The sequence below is a fragment of the Canis lupus genome, chromosome 13 (assembly GCF_048164855.1).
Source record: "Canis lupus baileyi chromosome 13, mCanLup2.hap1, whole genome shotgun sequence".
In the NCBI taxonomy this organism is placed as follows: Eukaryota; Metazoa; Chordata; class Mammalia; order Carnivora; family Canidae; genus Canis; species Canis lupus.
Window position 1 is genome coordinate 2,329,991 of NC_132850.1, and position 19,925 is coordinate 2,349,915.

General features: G+C 36.0%; 1 protein-coding gene and 1 long non-coding RNA gene across 6 annotated transcripts in view; one reads left to right on the plus strand and one right to left on the minus strand.

Annotated features, from left to right (window-relative positions):
* The window catches only part of LOC140602328 (uncharacterized), a 57,858-nt gene extending 46,348 nt beyond the window's left edge, over nt 1-11,510 (minus strand). The window contains exon 1 of the long non-coding RNA XR_012005279.1: nt 11,292-11,510. This is a non-coding gene — a long non-coding RNA (uncharacterized lncRNA). The remainder of the gene's footprint in view (nt 1-11,291) is intronic.
* FOXJ3 (forkhead box J3) overlaps nt 1-19,925 on the plus strand; it is a 141,777-nt gene that overhangs the window by 58,764 nt on the left and 63,088 nt on the right. The gene's annotated exons all lie outside the window — the stretch shown is intronic.

Here is a 19,925-nt window from a genome sequence, read left to right on the forward strand (position 1 = left end):
TATAAAAAAAGAAATGTTATATTTGCTTCATTACAATTTCTGATGGGCAGTGAGTATATATGAATCTGACTGAAAATGTTCCTACAAGAGTTTAGAGATTATTTTAGTAGAGTTCTTTGAGAGCACTGATTTAATACCATAAATAGTTGGTTCAGATATAATTTTTACATGACGTTTAAATCATTAAAAAAGCCCGGTACACCTGATTGCTTTACTGTGTTATGTACTAAGTCTTAACCAATTGGCGATCTATTTAAAAAGAACTTGTGCTGTCAGGTTTTCTTTTGTGCAGAACCTAAAACTTTCTCCACCTTTAATTAAATAGTATCATGGGATAAGGCGTATGTGGAAAACATGTTTTCTCAGAATCCTGATAATTTAACAAATTTCAACTTTTCCCATTAGTTTCCAGTTTTAAAGTCTTGTTTTAATCAAAGCACGTCATTGCTATAATTAATTTTGGTCATAATAGTGAATATCATACATTTAATCTTATAAAGTACATTATATTAATAAAGACATTTTTATTTTCAGTCTCAAGGTGAGATTTAAATATCCATTGTTCTTTCTGTGGTCAGAAGTACATTAAATTGGATCTTAATAAAATGCATTTATAGGAATAAAGTCATTTTAATTTTTGGTACCAAAATACAATTTTTTATTTAAAAATACTATTGCCTAAAAAACATTTTTGAAAAACCTCAGATCTAACCCATTTCATAGAAAAGAAAACTAAGGCTAATATATGAGGAATGACTTGTCCAGATTCAGTGTGGAATTAGAACTCAAGTGTATTGGCCAGACTTACCTGTAGTCACAGAAACCCATTACAGACCAACTAAGGGAGAAAATTTATATAGGAGGAACTGGAGCCTGGTTCTTAAATTGTGTCATTTTAGTCTACTAAAGTCCCTTAGTTCTACCGGCTTCTCTGATGGCTGCTTTTATCAGCCCAGTTAATGGCAATGATGACCATCCGCAGCTTCTGATTTACGTTCCACTAGTTTACTAACCTTTAGCAGGTGGGAGTTTTGGTGTCCTCCCCTACCTGGAATGTAACAAACATCTTACTTAGAATGAAGGCTGCACAAGCAGAATACCCTTGGTTTCCTTGGTTCCTAGACTAAAGCTTTTTCTACTACACCAATCTTCCTTGAGAGGGAGGCCAAAATGTTAGTTAAGTTTTGGTACTTATGAATTGTTTTTTCTTTTTGTATTACAGTGTTGCCTGGCATTTGAGGAGCTTTTCCAAAACCACCCTCACCACAGTGGGAGAAAACCATTGAGCCAAGGTGGGGTGGGAGTAGTTTTTGATCTTGGGTATGGGGTGGACTTTAACCCCTTAGGATTTTACTAGTTGCTGCCGTGACTCATAAGGGTCCAAGAGATAGAGGTAGAAGTAGCGCATCCAGTATCATCTTCTTGTATTTTTATCTGTATAGCTTCCTGTTCAGTGTATCACCAGAGAAATATGAAGGCCAGCCTAAACCTAGAAGAGTATTGTTGAATTACAGATGTTTTTATATGGCTATTTATTCCTAACTCAATCCTTCATCTTCTAGAAGTCTTTGCCGTGAAATCCCTGAATATTTGAATCTCCCCCATATACATTAATGGGCTGAAATCAGTCTTCTTATGTTCCTTGAAACTAATTTCAAATAGCCACAATATTGCTTTCTTTAAAAAAGAAACACAAAATGAAATTATGTTTTGCATCAGTAACTCTGCTGCCTGTTTTAAGACAGATGTCTATTTTCTTTTATCTTCATTACAATCCTGTTTCTGCATCTTATAGTCCATCTCCATTTTTAATTATTTTTATCTTTTCTATTTTTATTAGTTTTCTGTTTGTTTTATGATCTAATTGTCTTTAAAGTCTTCTTATCCTGCCTTTTACTTACACATGCCTCTTAATTATCTTAAAGGAAGGTAAATGTTTTCACATTATGGGAAAAGAAATCCTATCTCTTTCTTTGCTTTCTGCCTTCATCTTTTCTCAACCTTTTTTCCTCTTCTCCAACTCAGAAAAATGAATCTTTGATTTTAAAGGAAATAAAAGATTACAGGAAGTGGTTTCAACAGTTGTATAATTAGCGGCAGTGAGTTCTAATAGAACTGAGGTAGTAGCTAAGAAGACACTATGAGGGCCACCTGCCTGTTCTGAGAGAGACTAACTTTAGTGGATTCATGCTAAGAAGAGCTTTTTAGGGCAGGGTGGGGCATGCTTTTCTTGCTTGGAAATAGGAAGGTCATAAAGGCTTGGTGGCTGTGAAAATCAGAGTGGTTTGTGAGGAAACAGCTGCTAGAGAATTTTCTGGAATTCTGAGACTAATTTTTTTCTATTGTCCACTGTCATAGTATGGGGACCATAGCATAGTTGACTGATCTCTTTTTTACAAAGAGTTTTCTTTTTTGGCCATGTTAGTATTGTGTTGTATTTATTTATAAATTATTTCTTATTCATAAGTATCCTATTTTGGTCACTTGATTTGTTAAAAGATGTAGAAGAACTAGAGAGGTTTGAAAGTATGTAAGATATAACATTAAGTGATTAACAGTGTTGTAGAAATCACAGGTATGTGGTATTTACTCTGAGGAAAGAAGATAAGAGTGTAATTTTAATACTAGTCTTAAAGTAGATGCATGATTTTTGTGAAGAGTTTGACCTCTTTGTATAAAACCAAATAGGAAGTGGGATTTAACGATAAAAGCAAGAGTTTGGTTAGACAAAAATAAGGACATGTTATTTATTTGATTGAAAAAACACTGGTAGGGTTCCCAGGGATATTTTAGAGTTTGCCACTTCTGAAGCACTTTAGGGATAGATCAAATTAATAACCTTTGTGGCTTTAATTCGTGGTAGGTAAGAGCCCCACTCGAAGGCTGAGAAGAGGACATGATCAAATTGAGCTAAGGGACCAGTGAGTATAAAGTTGAGATAGAATCAGGAATTAAGGGAATTAATGTAAGTACAGTAATCTGCCCTTATCTGCAGAGGATACATTGCAAGAACCCCAGTGGATGCCCAAAACCTTGGAAAGTACCAAACCCTATGCATGTCTTTTTCCTATACATATGTACCTATGATAAAATTTAATTCAGAAGTTAGGCATAGTGTAAGAGATAATAACTTATGATAAAATAGAACAGTGTTAATGTTATTCTGTAGGAAAAATGTGAATGTCATCCCCCCGAAATACATTATACTCTATTCCCACTTTGATGATATGAGATGATAAAGTACCTGCGTGATGAGATGAAGTGAGGTGAGTGATGGAGGATTGTGATGGCTCATTAGGCTACTCTTGACCTTCTGATGATATGTTAGAAGGACCATAGTTTGTGACAAACTGCAGGATGTGAAACTGGGGTTAAAGAGGGGGCCACTGTACTCACATGAGATCCAAGAGTGAAGAAAAGGATGAGTACCAGGGAATACATGTTAAGGCAAAGGTGGATTTTGAATGTGAGACAGTTCAGTAGACAAAGCAAGGTTAGAAAGCCTAAAAGTAAATAAGCACTGGCATTTGAAGAGATTTGAAAGACTGAGTTGAATGAGATGAGGATCCTATTCAGAGAGAACATTGCAGAAATAAATGTGCTGCACAGAGCCCTAACAATATACTCAGGAAAGGCAGTTGAGTTAGAGTGGCCTTTTATTTCCACATGCCATATTCTCCATTATCTTTTAAGGATGGGAAGTCACAGTTTGTTCTTGTTGGCCTCCTCTATTTTTTTCCCATCTCTAAACTACTTTTAAAAAAAGTATTTTGTAAAAAAAAAATATATATATATATATTGTCAACAATTTTTTTTTAAGATTTTTATTTTATTTATTTATCCATGAGAGACAGACAGAGGCAGAGACACAGGCAGAGGGAGAAGCAGGATGCTCACAGGGAGCCCGACATGGGACTCGATCCTGTGACCGATATCATGCCCTGAGCTGAAGGCAGACGCTTGAACCACTGAGCCACCCAGGCGTGCCTTGTCAACAAATTAATTTAAAAAACTATATATGGTAAAATTCACTGGTGTATAATTCTATTTTTTTTTTAAGATTTATTTATTTATGATAGAGAGAGAGAGAGAGAGAGAGAGGCAGAGACACAGGAGGAGGGAGAAGCAGGCTCCATGCCGGGAGCCCGACGCGGGACTCAATCCCGGGACTCCAGGATCGCGCCCTGGGCCAAAAGCAGGCACTAAACCGCTGAGCCACCCAGGGACCCCCTGATTCTAGTTGTTTTGACAAAAGCATACAGTGTAACCAACACTGTGATCAAGATATGGAACATATATATATTTTTTAAGATTTTATTTATTCATTATTGAGAGAGAGAGAGAGAGGCAGAGACACAGGCAGAGGGAGAAGCAGGCTCCATGCAGGGAGCTGGATGTGGGACTCGATCCCGAGACTCCAGGATCATGCCCTGGGCTGAAGGCAGGCACTCAACCACTGAGCAACCCAGGGATCCCCAAGATATGGAACATTATTGTCCGTTGGTAGTCAGCCTCTTCCTCCACCCCCAGGCCACTACCGATCTGTTTTCAATCTATATTTTTGCTTTTTCCAGAAGTTCATGTAAGTGGGACTCATACAGTGGCCTTTTGGATCTGGCTTCTTTCAGTTAGCATAATGTATTTGAGATTCTATCTATGTTGTTTTAGCAGTTCATTGTTTTTGTTTTATGTATTCTGTTGTATGGATTTACCACATTTAATCACCATTTGAAGAATATGTGGATTGTTGTCAGTTATAATTTCATTTGGCCATCAAAATCTTTTGGTCTTTGGGTCAATAATTAGTTTGACAAAATACTAAGGTACAAGACAGTGTTGAATTAACCTAACCTAATAACATAGTAGCCATACTAAACTGCTTTGTGGGTTATGTTAAACATAGGTGAGAATTCTGTCTCTTGGAAATCAGTTGTGATACATTAAAACTTTATTTTTCTCCAACTTAAAAAAAATTTCTACAAGGACTAAGCTAAGGCAATGGTGATTTAAAAACAAGATACGACCAACTATTGATCACTTAATCGGACATACTGTTTTTAAGTATCTTTAACATTTAAGGAACTGTTTACTATAATCAATATGTTTATTATGTATTATTTTTAATCCAGTGATGAAGAGTAAATTCCTTAACAGTCTTCTTTCCTGAATAACACTTAGCTTATATACAAAAACAAAAAACAAAAAAACCACGTAGCTTAATTTGGTAATCAATATATTTAAAAGTAAAAGTAATAAAAGCCTGTATTTGTTCAAGAAAAATGTTCCAAGGACCTGAGCTATCATTAAGATAGTTTTTGTCCAAACATTCATTCAGCCAGCTAGCCAACCAAGCTGCCTGCCTTTGAGTATATTTGACTATTTACAGTCTATTTTTGTGGTCTGAGTAGAGTGACTATTTAACTTCTAGTCCAAACTAGAAACTTCTAAGAATGAAAGGGGGTGTTTCTTAATTATGCTTAGGCAATAGGTGTAAATCAAGACAAAAATTGGGAAGTATGTTTACTCTATATAGTACATGCAAATGCTGTACCATGGAGCTCTGGGCAATTACCAGCATCTTAAGATGTTGGAGGGAAAACAAACAGACTTTTAAAACTGGATTGGCAAATTTAAACTGGGAGAAAAATAAAACATTGAGACATGGTATGAAGCCAAAGAAAAAGTCAGGGACAGAAGGGATTCAGTATGTGTCGGAGGCCCTGATGATGGGCATTGAGAGTTAAGGATGAACACAGAATAGTCTCTGGTGATTCACTTTATCAGTGAATGTGTAACTTGTCAATAGGGTTAGTTGAAACCAAAAACATAAAATTCACAGATTTAGCCATTTGGAATGGTTAGTAATTTATGATAGGGACTGCTTTCCCCAGGAATATGAAATAAATAGTAACAACCTCTATTTATATTTAATCAGATAATGGCTTTATTTTTTAAAGATTTTTTTAAGTAGTCTGTGTACCCAACGTGGGGCTCAAATTACAACCCTGAGATTAAAAAACACATGCTTGGGCAGCCTGGGTAGCTCAGCGGTTTAACACCACCTTTAGCTCACGGCATGATCCAGGAGACCCGGGATTGAGTCCCAGGTCGGGCTCCCTGCATGGAGCCTGCTTCTCATTCTGCCTGTGTCTCTGCCTCTCTCTGTCTCCCTCTATGTGTCTTTCATGAATGAATGAATGAATGAATCAAATAAAATCTTAAAAAAAAAAATTACATGCTCCAGCAACTGAGTTAGCAAAGTGTACCAGATAATGGCATTTTTATTAGGCTGCTTTTAATCTGAAGGCTGTTAAAGAAAGGTCAAATTAATGTGTGATAGAGCAGGGTACTTCTTATTGACATAAAATTTCAATCAGAAATAAATTATTAGGATAATTGTACTTTATTTTAAGTGATAAATATTTTGTAATGATGAAGTTAAAGGTATTTAAGTCCATTGTTGGTCTTTGGCACATTTTAATTTTTGATGCATTTTCTAGATTTTGATTACCTTAATTTTCCTGAAATTGATGAATTATCAGTATTGTTTGATCACTTCAGTTTAGGATTCCTACCTGGTTTTTAATTGGGTGCCACTTTCTTCCCCCTCTAAAATCAATTGGGTGCTATTTTTCCCCCCTCTAAAATCCATCTTTGTTTTAGGATGGATATATATAATCTTTTTTAATTGTTAGTATTGTTCTTCAGTAATCTCAACACCCAACATGGGGCTTGAATTCATGACCCCAAGATCAGGAGTTGCATGCTCTTCTAACAGAGCCAGATAAGACAGATAGAGGCACCATATTTTAGGATATCTCGAAGTTGGCAGTTGATTTGTTTTTAGAAGGTGTGTTCAAAGCTGTACAGTTCTTTTTTTTTTTTTTTAAGATTTTATTTATTCATGAGTGACACACACATAGGCAGAGACACAGGCACGGGGAGCAGCAGGCTCCCTGAAAGGAGTCCGATGTGGGACTCCAGCCTGGACCCCTGGGATCACGCCCTGAGCCAAAGGCAGATGCTCAACCGCTGAGCTACCCAGGCATCCCCAAAGCTATACAGTTCTAATTTGTGATCTTTGGGGTTTTGCACACTAGGTAGGCTGTTGGAGTCTCTCCTTCAGGAGAACATTAGTGTGCTGTACCAGAATTGTTGATACGAATTAATGTCTACATTTGTATACTGCATTACAGATTAGGGAGTTATTTTATAGGTATTATCTCAATCTTTACAACAAACCCCAGTTTCAGATTGTGATATTTAAGTCCACAGTAGAGTTTTCCATAGTAGGTTAGTTTGTGTAAAACTCACATAATGTAACTTCACATAAATGGAATCATTCAGCGTACAATTGACCCTTGAATACAAGGTTTCTACTGCACAGGTGCACTTATACATGGAATTTTTCAATAAATACAGTACTTTAAATGTATTTTATAATTTTTTTAAACACTTTTTTCCTCTAGCTTACTCTATTGTAAGAATACAGGTAATAATACATATAAAAGAAAGTATGTGTTAATTGTTAATCAGTCAGGCTTCTGGTCAACAGTAGGCTATTAGTAGTTAAGGTTTGCGGGACTCAAAGGTAACATGTGGATTTTTAACCAGAGGTGGGGGGCTGTTAGTGCCCCCAAGCATGTTCTTGGATTACCTGTACCCTCTGTTTGTGTCTGACTTCTTTCAGCAGGATGTCTGTGATGCTATTGCACATGTCAGTTGTTTGTTTTTTATTATTGCTAAGTAGTATTCCATTTATTCATTGATTTGTTGGCGGACATTTGGGTTGTTTTCATTTTGGGACTATTAGGAACAAGCTACTAAGAAATTCTCATACATATATACCTTCATTTCTCTAACATAGTGTTTACTGTGTCAAAGGGTAGGTGGGAGATTAACTTTATAAGAAACTGCCAAATCTTTTCCCAGAGTAGTTGTGTATTTTAAATTTCCAGTAGCAGTGCATGAGAATTCCAGTTGCTCTACATCCTGGTCAACAGGTGGTATCATGTATCTATCTTTGACTAAGTCATTTTAGTGGACATAGAGTGGTATCTCATTGTGTTTTAATATAGAATTTTCCACATTGAGCATTGAGTAAGTACATGGAAATGTACTTACTGGTCATATGTATATCCTCTTTTCTGGAGTTTCTTTTAAAGTCTTTTGGCCTTTTTTCTTTTTAAAATTTGGTTGTCATTATTGAGTTGTAATTTTTTTTTTATTTTAATGAACCCAACAGGCTTGCTTTTTTTTTTTTTTAGAGAGTGTGAGAGAGAGAGAGCAGAGCGAGAGCGGGGTTGAGGGAGAGGGAGAGAATCTTAAGCAGGCTCAACATTCAGTGTGGAACCTATGTGGCTCGATCTCATGACCCTGAGATCATGACCTGAGCCAAAGTCAAAAAGTCTGACATTTAAACTGACCAAGCCATCCATGCGCTCTGTAGGTTTTTCAAAAATATGTTCTGGATATGTTTTTTCCTAGATTTATTCTATATAAATATTTTTTCAGACTAGTTTGCCTTTTTCTTATTATAATAGTGTCTTTCATATTTTTATATCTTTGTTGCTGAATGTAATGATTTCTATTAATAGGTATTCTGGTTTTTTTTTTTTTTTTTTTTTTAGTTTCAGAAGTAGAATTTAGTGATTCATCAGTTGCATGTAACAGCCAGTGGGTGCTCAGTATTCACAGGCCCTCCTTAGTGCCCATCCCCCAATTATCCCTTCCCTCCAGCAACACTCAGTTTGTTTCCTAGAGTTCAGCGTCTGTTATGGTTTGTCTCCTTGTCAGGTTTCATCTTATTTTAATTTTCTTTCCCTTAGTTCATCTGTTTTGTTTCTTACATTATACAGATGAGTGAAATCATATGGTATTTGTCTTTCTCTGACTTAATTTGCTTAGCAAAATACCCTTTAGTTCCATCCACGTCATTGCAAGTGGCAAGATTTCATTCTTTCTGATGGCTGATTAATATTCCAGTATACATATATATAATATATGTAATATATAAATGTAACATATAGGTAATATACATTATATATATATGTATATATATATCACATTATCTTTATCCATGCATCTGTTGTTGGACATCTGGGCTCTTTCCATATTTTGGCTCCATTGCTGCTATAAACATTGGGCTGCATGTACCCCATCAAATCACTGTTTATATCCTTTGGGTAAATATCTAGTAGTGCAGTTGCTGGGTTGTAGAGTAGTTTTATTTTAACTTTTTGAGGAACCTCCATTCTGTCTTCCAGAGTGACTGGACCAGTTTGCATTCCCATAAGTGTAAGAAGGTTCCCCTTTCTCTGTATCCTCACCAGCATCTCTTGTTTCCTGAGTTGTTAATTTTAGCCATTCTGACTGTTGTGAGGTGGTATCTCATTGTGGTTTTGATAAAATGGTGTCTTAAAAAGAGTAGACATTTTGGATTTTGATGAAGTCTAATTTACCAATTTTTAGTGACTTTTGTGTCCTGTCCAAGAAATCAACCAAGGTCATAATGATGTTTCTCCAATGATTTCTTCTGTAGATCTTATAATTTTATTTATTATTAAAAATAATATTTTAAAGTAATCTCTGTGTCCATTTTGGGACTTGAACTCTGGACCCTAAGATCAAGAGTTGCATGATCTACTGACTGAGCCAGCCAGGTGCCACAGATTTTATAGTTTTAAATTTCACATTTAGGTCTGTGACTCATTTAAAATTAATATTTGGGGCAGCCCGGGTGGCTCAGCGGTTTAGCACCACCTTCGGCCCAGGTGTGATCCTGGAAACCCGGGATTGAGTCCCACGTCGGGCTCCCTGCATGGAGCCTACGTCTCCCTCTCCCTCTCCCTCTCCCTCTCCCTCTCCCTCTCCCTCTCCCTCTCCCTCTCCCTCTCCCTCTCCCTCTCCCTCTCCCTCTCCCTCTGCCTCTGCCTCTGCCTCTGCCTCTGCCTGTCTCTGTCTCTCTCTCATGAATAAATAAATAAAAAAAACTTAAATAAAATTAATATTTGTGTGTGATGTTTAATCTTCCTGTTTGTTTTTATATTTATGAAATACTCTTAAAATATTCTTTAAAACTTACTTTTTTCTTCTAATATAGCCACTACAGCTTTCTTAAGTAGCTTCACAGCATATATCTTCTAGTATTTTGCTTTTAGTCTATATATGCTCTTGTATTTTATAAACAGTATATAGCCATTGGCTCATGCTTTTTAAATTCAATCTAACAGTTTCTGCCTTCTTAGGGTGCTTAGTCCATATTTAAAATGATTGTTCATATGATTACAATTTGTTTTTCTTTTGTTTCTTTGTTGCTTCATTTCTGCAAGTTTTGGGATTAATCAAATAGTTTATTATTTTTAATTTATTCATGAGAGACACAGAGAGAGAGAGAGGCAGAGACCCAGGCAGAGGGAGAAACAGGCTCCACGCAAGGAGCCCGATGTGGTACTTGATCCCGGGACTCTAGGATTACACCCTGAGCCAAAGGCAGACGCTCAACCTCTGAGCCACCCAGGCATCCCTCAAATTGTTTGTTTGTTTGTTTATTTAATAAAGATTTTTATTTATTCATGAGAGACGCAGAGAAGCAGAGACATAAGCAGAGACGTAGGCAGAGAGAGAAGCAGGCTCCATGCAGGGAGCCTGACATGGGACTGGATCCTGCGTCTACAGGATCACACCCTGGCCAAAGGCAGACACTCAACCGCTGAGCCACCCAGGTGTCCCCCTCAAATAGTTTAAAGTACTCTCTTCTTTTTTCTCTTTTGACTTCTTAGCTGTGCTCCTTTTATTTTTAGTAGTCATGCTAGAGCTTAATATGTAATATTAAAAGTTTAGAAGTAAATAAACCTTTTCACTTCCTATTTCATACTTCCTACTGCTTACCTTTTCCCACCCATTTCACAAATCTAGTAATCTTACAACAGTACAGTTTTATTTATCTGTGCATCCCTTTCTTTGTGCTGTTGTCATATCTTCTACTTGTATCACAAATCTCACTTTAGGATTGTTTTATTTGCTTTAGACAGTTGCGTTTTAAGGAAATTATGTTGGAGAAAGTGTTTTCCTAATTATTTACCTTCCAGTGTTCTTTTCTATAAATCCAAATTTCAGACTGATCTCTTTTTCCTTTAGCCCCTAAAGGATGTTTTCTTTGGCATTTCTTATAGTGTAGGTCTGCAGGCAACAAATTTTGTTGGCTCTTATTTATCTGAAAAGGTCTTTATTTCCTCCTCTTGAGTACTTTTTCTGGATGTGGAATCTTGAGTTTGCAGGGTTTTCCCTACCTTTCAGAATTTTGAAGATGTTCTTTTCCTTGGCCTCCATTATTTCTGGTGAAAAGTCAGCTGTCATTTATATGTGGTGGTGTGTCCTGTTGTGTCTCTCCCCTGCCTTAGAGTAGAACCTGTCTTATCTGTGGATTTATTTTCAGCAGTTTCAGTTACCAGTGGTCAACTGTGGTTGCAAAGCAGATGATCCTCCTTCTAACATACTGTCAGAAGGTCAGTCATAATAGTCTCATATTGTGTCACAATGCTTACGTCATTTACCTCACTTCATTTCATCACATAGGCATTTTATGATCTCACAAGCGTTTTTATCATCTCACATCATTACAGGAAGAAGGGTGAGTACAATAAGATATTTTGAGAGAGACCACATTCGTATAATTTTTTTTTTCTTTTTCGTATAATTTTTTATAGTATGTTACAATTGTTCTGTTTTATTATTAGTCATTAACTCTTATTAAACCTATTTTTTTTCTTTTTTAAAAGATTTTATTTATTTGGGAGAGGGAGAGGAGGAGCAAGCATGAGTCGGAGGGAGAGGGAGAAACAGACTCCTCACTGAGCAGGGAGCTCGATGCAGGGCTTGATCCAGGAACCCTGTAATCATGATATGAGCCAAAGCCAGATGCTTAATGACTGAGCCACCCAGGCACCCCATGCCTTTTAAATTAAGCTTTATCAAAGGTATCAAAGGTATCAAAGGAAAAAAATAGTATGTATAAGGTTTGATACTATTCACAGTTTCAGGCATCCACTGTGGGGTCTTAGAATGTATGTCCAGTAGATTAGGAGGACTACTGTAATGTGCCTCTTAATCCTTGTCTCTTTTGGTTTTCAAGATTTTTCTCTCAATTTTTAGATTGAAGGTGTTTGTACCTCAGTGTAGTTTTCCTTGTATTCATTCTGCTTGGGATTTGCTAATCTTCTAGGATCTACAGAAGAGGCTTTCATCCAAATTTGGGATATTTTGGTCATTAGTTCTTTTAAAAAACATTAGGGCTTCATTTTCTCTTTTTAGTGTCCATTTAAAATATAGACTGTTTGACATTGTTTCACAGGTCATTGAGGCTTTATTTTCTCTTGTCTTTTTTTTTTTTTTCCCCTTCATATTAGGTAATTTTTACTGATCTGTCTCCAGGATTTCTCTTTCACTCTGTCTTGTCATTAAGCACGAGATGAACTTTTTATTCCATCTATTGGATTTTTTATTTGTAGAATTTCCATTGGTCTTTTTTTCTGTATATTAAGAGATAATTGGTGAAATGAGTTCAACAAAGTGCTCTGATGCTGGAACGTTAGGTTGTATAATAAGGTATATAGTATTGTCCCTGATCCATATAAGGTTTTGGAAGCTCATGAACATTATTTAATTTTAATTTTTAATTTTTTAAAAATTTCATTTATTTATTGATGAGAGACACACAGAGAGAGGCAGGCACATAGGCAGAGGGAGAAGCAGGTTCCCCGCAGGAAGCCTGATGCACGGAACTCGATCCCAGGACCCTGGGATCAGGACCTGAGCCAAAGGCAGATGCTCAACCACTGAGCCACCTAGGTGCCCTTCATTTTTTTTTTTTTTTAAGATTTTATTTATTTATTGAGAATGTGAGCATGAGAAAGAGAGCATGAGAATGAGTGGGATGGGGAGAGGAGAAGTGAGAGGAAGAAGCAGGCTCCCTGCTAAGGACCCTGGGATCATGACCTGAGCCAAAGGCAAATGCTCAACTGACTGAGCCACCCAAGTGCCCCAAACCTAATTCACTCTTTCATCTGATTCCTTATATCATCACTGATGTTTTGAGATCCTGTGTTTTTACATCTAAAACAAAGTTATTAGAAGAAGTGAGATTTTTAAGAAATAAGTTGATTTTAATTAAGACAAGTTAGATTACTTGTCATCTCTAACTGGTCTCTTTCCTCTAATTTCTCTTTCCCTTTGCTCGATCTTCTTTAGTGTTGCCTTTTTTAGGTATGATAAACAGAACCACAAACCTGTCTCTCTTGCCACATTTTCATTTCTAGCCCGCAGCTTCATGCCCTAAACTGTATATTTAAGTTGTACTGCATTATTTTTCTTGCATTTATGACGCAGTTTTATATCTTCTTATTTTTGAGGATATCTTCATATCTCAAATATTATATCTTAGACTATTTAAGATAGTCTTTCTTTCCATCTTATTCATCCTTTGGTGGTCAGTTCAAATGTCAACATTACTCTGAAAGACAGTAACAGTTCTTTTTCTCTGTTTCACCTTTTTTTTCTTTCTTTTTCCCTGTTTTCACCTCTTTTCTTTTTATGACCATAACCTTTTGAGTGTACAACTTTTATAGTTCTTAAATGATGTAGGCATCTGTGTTTTGACCTGTTCTAATCTGTTGTGTTTTTTTGTTGACCAAGATTGGATTTTTGAGGGGCATCTGGCTGGCTCAGTTGGAGGAGCATGTGACTTTTGATTTCAGGGTTATGAGTTCAAGCCCCACATTGGGTGTGGAGATTGCTTTAAATAAAACTTAAAAAAAATAAAGATTGGGTCTTTGACATCTTCATATCCCCATAGCACCTAGCATAGTATCTGTACATAATAGATGCTTAAACATTTATTGTAAGAATGATGTTTGTCTTTTCCTAGTTAAGAAGTAGCTGGTTTTATGTTTTGTTTTGTTTTGTTTTTAAGATTTACTTACTTTTGGAAAGAGAGATTGAGAGTGTATTTGAGCAGGGGGAGGGGCAGAGGGAAAGAATCTCAAGCAGATTCTCCACTGATGCAGAGCCTAGTAGTGGGGCTTAATCACACAGCCCTGAGATTGACCTGAGCCAAAAATTAAGAGTTGGACATTTAGCTGACTGAATCACTCAGGTCCCCCAGTGTTGGGTTCTTCTTAAGGAAACTTTTCTAATTATACATTAATTCTTTAGCTATTTTCAATTAAGGCTGGCTTTTAGATGTTTAGAAATTGTCACTTTGCATCTTTTTTACTCTTTTGGTCAGAAAGGCAGGGTCAAGACTATTTATTCCATTTTACACTAATTCACTTATACTTTGAATCCGAGAGAATCTGGAATTCTTAAAGTGGATGAACTACTTGGCTTTTTCTGACATTAATGACTGTTTAGAATATTTATCAAAGATTGACATGGTCCAAAGGAAAGCCAGGAAACAGCTACAAATCAAGGGAGTTGAGTTCTTTTTGGGCAATACCACTGACTTTGTTTTGTGAAAAGTGGCATTTGACTGTGTTGGGCATACCACTGTATTAAATCAGAGCTCCATGACTCCTGTTTTCCTTAATTAAAGTATTTTTAAAATTCACATACCATAAAATTCACCCTTTAAAAACATCATATGATTCAATGGTTTTTAGCATATTTGCAAAGTTGTGGGACCATCACCACTATCTAATTTCAGGACATTTTTACTTTATCACCCCAAAAGAAACCTTGTCCTCATTAATAGTCATTCCCACTTCATTCTCCATTTCTATGGATTTATTTTGGACATTTTGTATAAATGGAGTCATGTAATTTTTGGCCTTTTGTGTCTTCTTTCAGTTAGCCTAAGTTTTTCAGGGCTACCTATGTTGTAGCATGTATCAGTATTTCATCCATTTTTTGTGACTGAATGATACTCCACCGTATGGATATATCACAATTATTTATCTGTTCATCAGTTGATGGACATTTGGGTTGTTTCTATTTTGGCTATTATGAAAATTCTGTTGTGATCAGTTTTGTACAAGCTTTTGTATAATATTTTCATTTTTGTAGGAGTGGAATTGCTGGGATCATATGTTTAATCTTTTGAGGAACTGCCATACAAAATTTTCCATAGGAGCTACACTATTTTATATTCTCACAATTATGAGGCTTCTAGTTTTTTCGTACCCTTACCAACCCTTTTTATTTATTTATTTATTTATTTATTTATTTATTTTTTAAAATTTTTATTTATTTATGATAGTCACAGAGAGAGAGAGAGAGGCAGAGACACAGGCAGAGGGAGAAGCAGGCTCCATACACCAGGAACCCGACGTGGGAATCGATCCAGGGTCTCCTGGATCGGGCCCTGGGCCAAAGGCAGGCGCCAAACCGCTGCACCACCCGGGGACCCCCAACCCTTTTTATCACATCTTTTAAATTATAGCCATCCCAGTGGGTGTGAAGTGGTATCTCATTCTGTGACAAGTTTGATTTGCATTGCTCTATAATGGGACACGATAATGCTTGTTTTTTCATGTGTGTATTTGCTATTTGTGTATCTCTTTTGGAGAAATGTCTCTTTAGGTCCTTTGGCTATTTTTAAAACAGGATGTCTTTTTATTAGTGAATTTTACATGTTCATTATATATTTTAGATACAAATACTGTATTATATGTTTTGTGGATTTCCTTCCATTGTGCAGGCTGTGTTTTCACTTTCTTGATAGTGTCTGTTGATAAATTTATCAATTTTTCTTTGGTTGCTTATACTTTTGGTGTCATATCTAAGAAGTCAATCCAAAATCATGAGGATTTTCACTTCTTTCCCTAGAGTTTTATAGTTTTAGCCCTTACATTTAGATCTCTGATCCATTTTGGAATAATTTTTATGCATGATGGTAAGAGGCCCAAATTCATGCTTTTGCATGTTGATACCCAGTTTTCCCAGGACCATTTGTTGAAAAGACTATTCTTTCCCTGTTGCTTTATCTCATTCTTTGGAAAACCATTTGACCATAAAATACATTTATTTTTTTTCCTAGACTCTTAATTCAAATTACTGTAGTTTCATAGTAAGTCATAAAATTAGGAGATATGAATCTTCCCAACTTTGTTTCTTTTCCCCAAGATTGTTTTGCCTGTTTTGGGTCACATACCTATTTATTTTTGGATCAGTTTGTCAGTTTCTGCAAATAAACTGACTGCAATTTTGATACAGATTGTGTTGAATTAGAGATCACTTTGGGGCATATTGCCATCTTAACAATATTAAATCTTTCAGTCTGTGAGCATCTTTTATTCCTCTTAACTTGAGTAAAATGCTGGGTATATATAAAAGCAAGTAGAGCTACAGAATGTAATAAGCCCTGTTTAGCTCCGGGATGTTCTGAATGTTTTAATTATTTTACAAATAAGACATTTTTTGGAGTTAAGTTTGGCAGTCACTTATTAAGTTACAGCTTTTGCTAGTTATTGTTTGGCTCTGGAGATCTAAGGATAAATAAGATCACTACCATTAAAATTTCTGGTCTGGTAAAATTTCTGGTAGGAAAATCACTTATAAACAGAATTTCATACAGTATATTAGATTTAGAGATAAAGATTTTTTTTTTTAAGATTTTATTTATTTATTCATGAGAGACAGAGAGGCAGAGACACAGGCAGAGGGAGAAGCAGGCTCCCTACGGGGAGCCTGATGCGGGACTCAATCCCAGGACCCCAGGATCACAACCTGAGCCAAAGGCAGACACTTAACCACTGAGCCACCCAGGTGCCCCTAGAGATAAAGATTTCTTGAAGTTGTTGGCTAGTCTTTACTGTGTAAAGCTTTCACTATATAAAACAGTGAGTATAAATTGTATATTAGCATAACTTTTTAGTGTTGCCTGTTGTGACAGCTTATGGAGAATTTAAAAAGTAAGTACTTTAAAGACTATTAAGACTTAGAATTTTGGATGGGTTAATATAATACATTTTAAATGAAATTTTGGTGTTTATGAATTAGTAATTACAAGAAAACTTAAAATCAACATGCCACATAAATATTGAAGGAAATAAATAGTATTCAAATGGAGCAAAAGAAAAATTAAAAAAAGAACTCAGCTGTCTGGACCCCTCTCTTACTATGTCTTATGATTATTTTAACCTAGTCAAATGAACAGATTCTTTCTTATTCTCTCTCATAGATCTTTGACTTTAGTACCAGAATTCTCTCTACAGTTTATTTCATGGCTTCATTTGGCAGTTCTTTTGAAGTCTTGGAACCCCCTCTCAGAGTATTTTTAAATGCTTAAACTAGAATACAGGATTGAAAAGATAAACAGTTACATTAAAATAGTTATAAAAATATTATAACATTTATGATACAGTAATCTATATGCTCCCTTAGAAACATTAAATAATGAAATTGAATGTGGTAGCACATTGTTATTTTTGGAATATAGCATTAAATAACAAGTAGAAATGAGTAATGAGTAGTAATGACTGACATTTTGAAATAAAAACTATTAATGTGACAGGAATTAAACTGATTTTTAGGTATTTCTAATATTGTTTGTTTGTTTCTTACATTCATAATGGAAGAAAATGCCGAGTTTGTGTTTTCTCCTTACCCAGTTTCATGAAGTCCCTGAATCCTGTGCATAGACTGAGAGTTCATGAATGCCAGGTTAAAAATGCTAATTGAGCTCTTTTCTCTGCCTAAAATTGTTTTTATTCCCTTTTCCTTCTTCCACATATGAGCTTTTGATCATCCCGAGATGTAGCCCAGTTGTCTCATTTAGCACTTGCTGATTATTTATTTGCCTGCTGTGTGCTAGTCATTATTTTAGGTATTTTGAATACGTAAGGAAACAGAACAGACAAAAAATCCATGCCCGTGAGGAACTTACAGCCTTATGGGAGAGTAACAATAAACAAATACATAAATTATATAGAATGATATAGAATGTTAGATAATAAAGGTGCTGTAGATGGCACCTGGCTGGCTCAGTTGGTTAAGCGTCTGCATAGGTCATCATTTCAGGGTCCTGGGTTTGAATCCTCCGTCATTCTCTCTGCTCAATAGGGAGTCTTCTTCTTCCTCTGTGCTCATGCTCTCTCTTATTCTCCCCCTCAAATAAGTAAATAAAATCTTTTTTAAAATGCTGTAGAAAAATATGTAGGATAAAGTGGATTCAGTGTGGATTGCCATTTTCAAAAGAGTAATAAGCAAGCTAAGCCTATTGAGAAAGTGACTTTTGAACAGGGACATGAAAGTGGTGAGAGTTAATTACCCAGGTATCTTTTCTGTCCCTTTCACCACAGATGAGGACTGAGACTTTCTCTGTATTATATTCCTAGTGCTAGCATTGTGACTAGCACATGATCAACCCTTCATGAACTGTCATTAACAGAAAGGTTGTTTACCTTTCTGATATCTGCCCATAGTTTGAGAAGTTTATCCAGTTTGGGTGATTCAGCATGTGTCATTTTCCCAGTAGTGGATTAGATAAATATTTAGGTTTTGTACAGGTATGGCTTGTTCTTACATTTACTTTCTGATATTAAGCTTCACTAAATATATTTTGACTGTTATTATTAATTTGTTTTTTCTTGTGCATGTAGGAATAAAACAAATGTTAAATGAAAAAAGATGAGGGGCACCCCGGTGGTGGCTCAGTACACTGAGCATCCACTCTTGATTTCAGCTCGGGTTATGATTTAAGGGTTGTGTGAGAGATCAAACCCCAGGTCAGGCTTTGAGCTCAGTGGGAATCTGCTTTTCTCTCTCCCTCCCCTTGCTTGTGTGTGTGTGTGCACAAGCGTGTGCTCTCTCTCAAAGTCTTTTTTAAAAAAGAAAAGATAAATTTTTAGAATCATTTAACTTTTGTAGGCACAAGTCTCTTTGGCAATCAAATGAAAGTTGTAATAGTTGTAATAGGTCCTTTTCAGCCCTTAAAATGTAAGATTTGCCAAATATTTTTATGCTTCTACCTTAGAAATTGTAGGAGATGAGAAAAAGTACTAACTGATTAGTGCAAAACTATATGTGATCAAATACTAGAGGAGGAAATGTTTCGTATATATTTAACCCTTTGTATATCATCAGGGTCCATTGGACCCAATTCAGTTTTCAGGTATCTGTTTTGAGCAATTTTAATTTGTAAAGATGATTATTTTATGACTTTTATTCTTTCTTAGAAATCTTCTGAAGAACAAATAGGAAATTTATGTATTTTTTAAAAAGAGGGGCACCTGGGTGGTTCAGTCCATTGGGCATCTGCCCTCAGCTCAAGTCATGATCCTGGGGTTCTGGGATCCAGCCCCACTTCAGGCTTCCTGCTCAGTAGGGGATCTGCTTCTCTCCCTCCCTCTGCCCACCACCACCACTCCGCCCCCACATTTGTGCTCTCTCTTGCAAATAAAACCTTTTTTTAGGTTCTAAAGAATAGAACTTATGCTATCTTGCAATTACCATGTGATTCTTTTATAAATATAACATGCATTATAGATTTATTTATTTATTTATGATTTTATTTATTTATTCATGAGAGACAGGCAGAAACATGGGCAGAGGGAAAAACAGGATCCCTGCGAGGAGCCCAATGGCGGACTCCATCCCAGGACTGGGATCATGCCCTGGGCTGAAGGCAGGCGCTCAACCACTCAGTTACCCAGGTGTCTCTGTAGAATTTTATTGATCTTAATTTTCCTAAATCTTGAAATGGTTACATCACCTTTATTATTTCATCATTGCCCATCAGTTTTTATCCATATGCCCAAACATTAAAATCAGAAGAATACAAAAGAATGATTGAATGACCTAGAAGGATGATGTAATAATGAAATCATCAGTTATACTTCAGTTTTCTTATTGAGTTGCCCACTTTCAAGAATGTATAATAAAAGTCTATAGGTGCCATTTTAAGTTTATTTTTTTCCCCCTTTTAACTT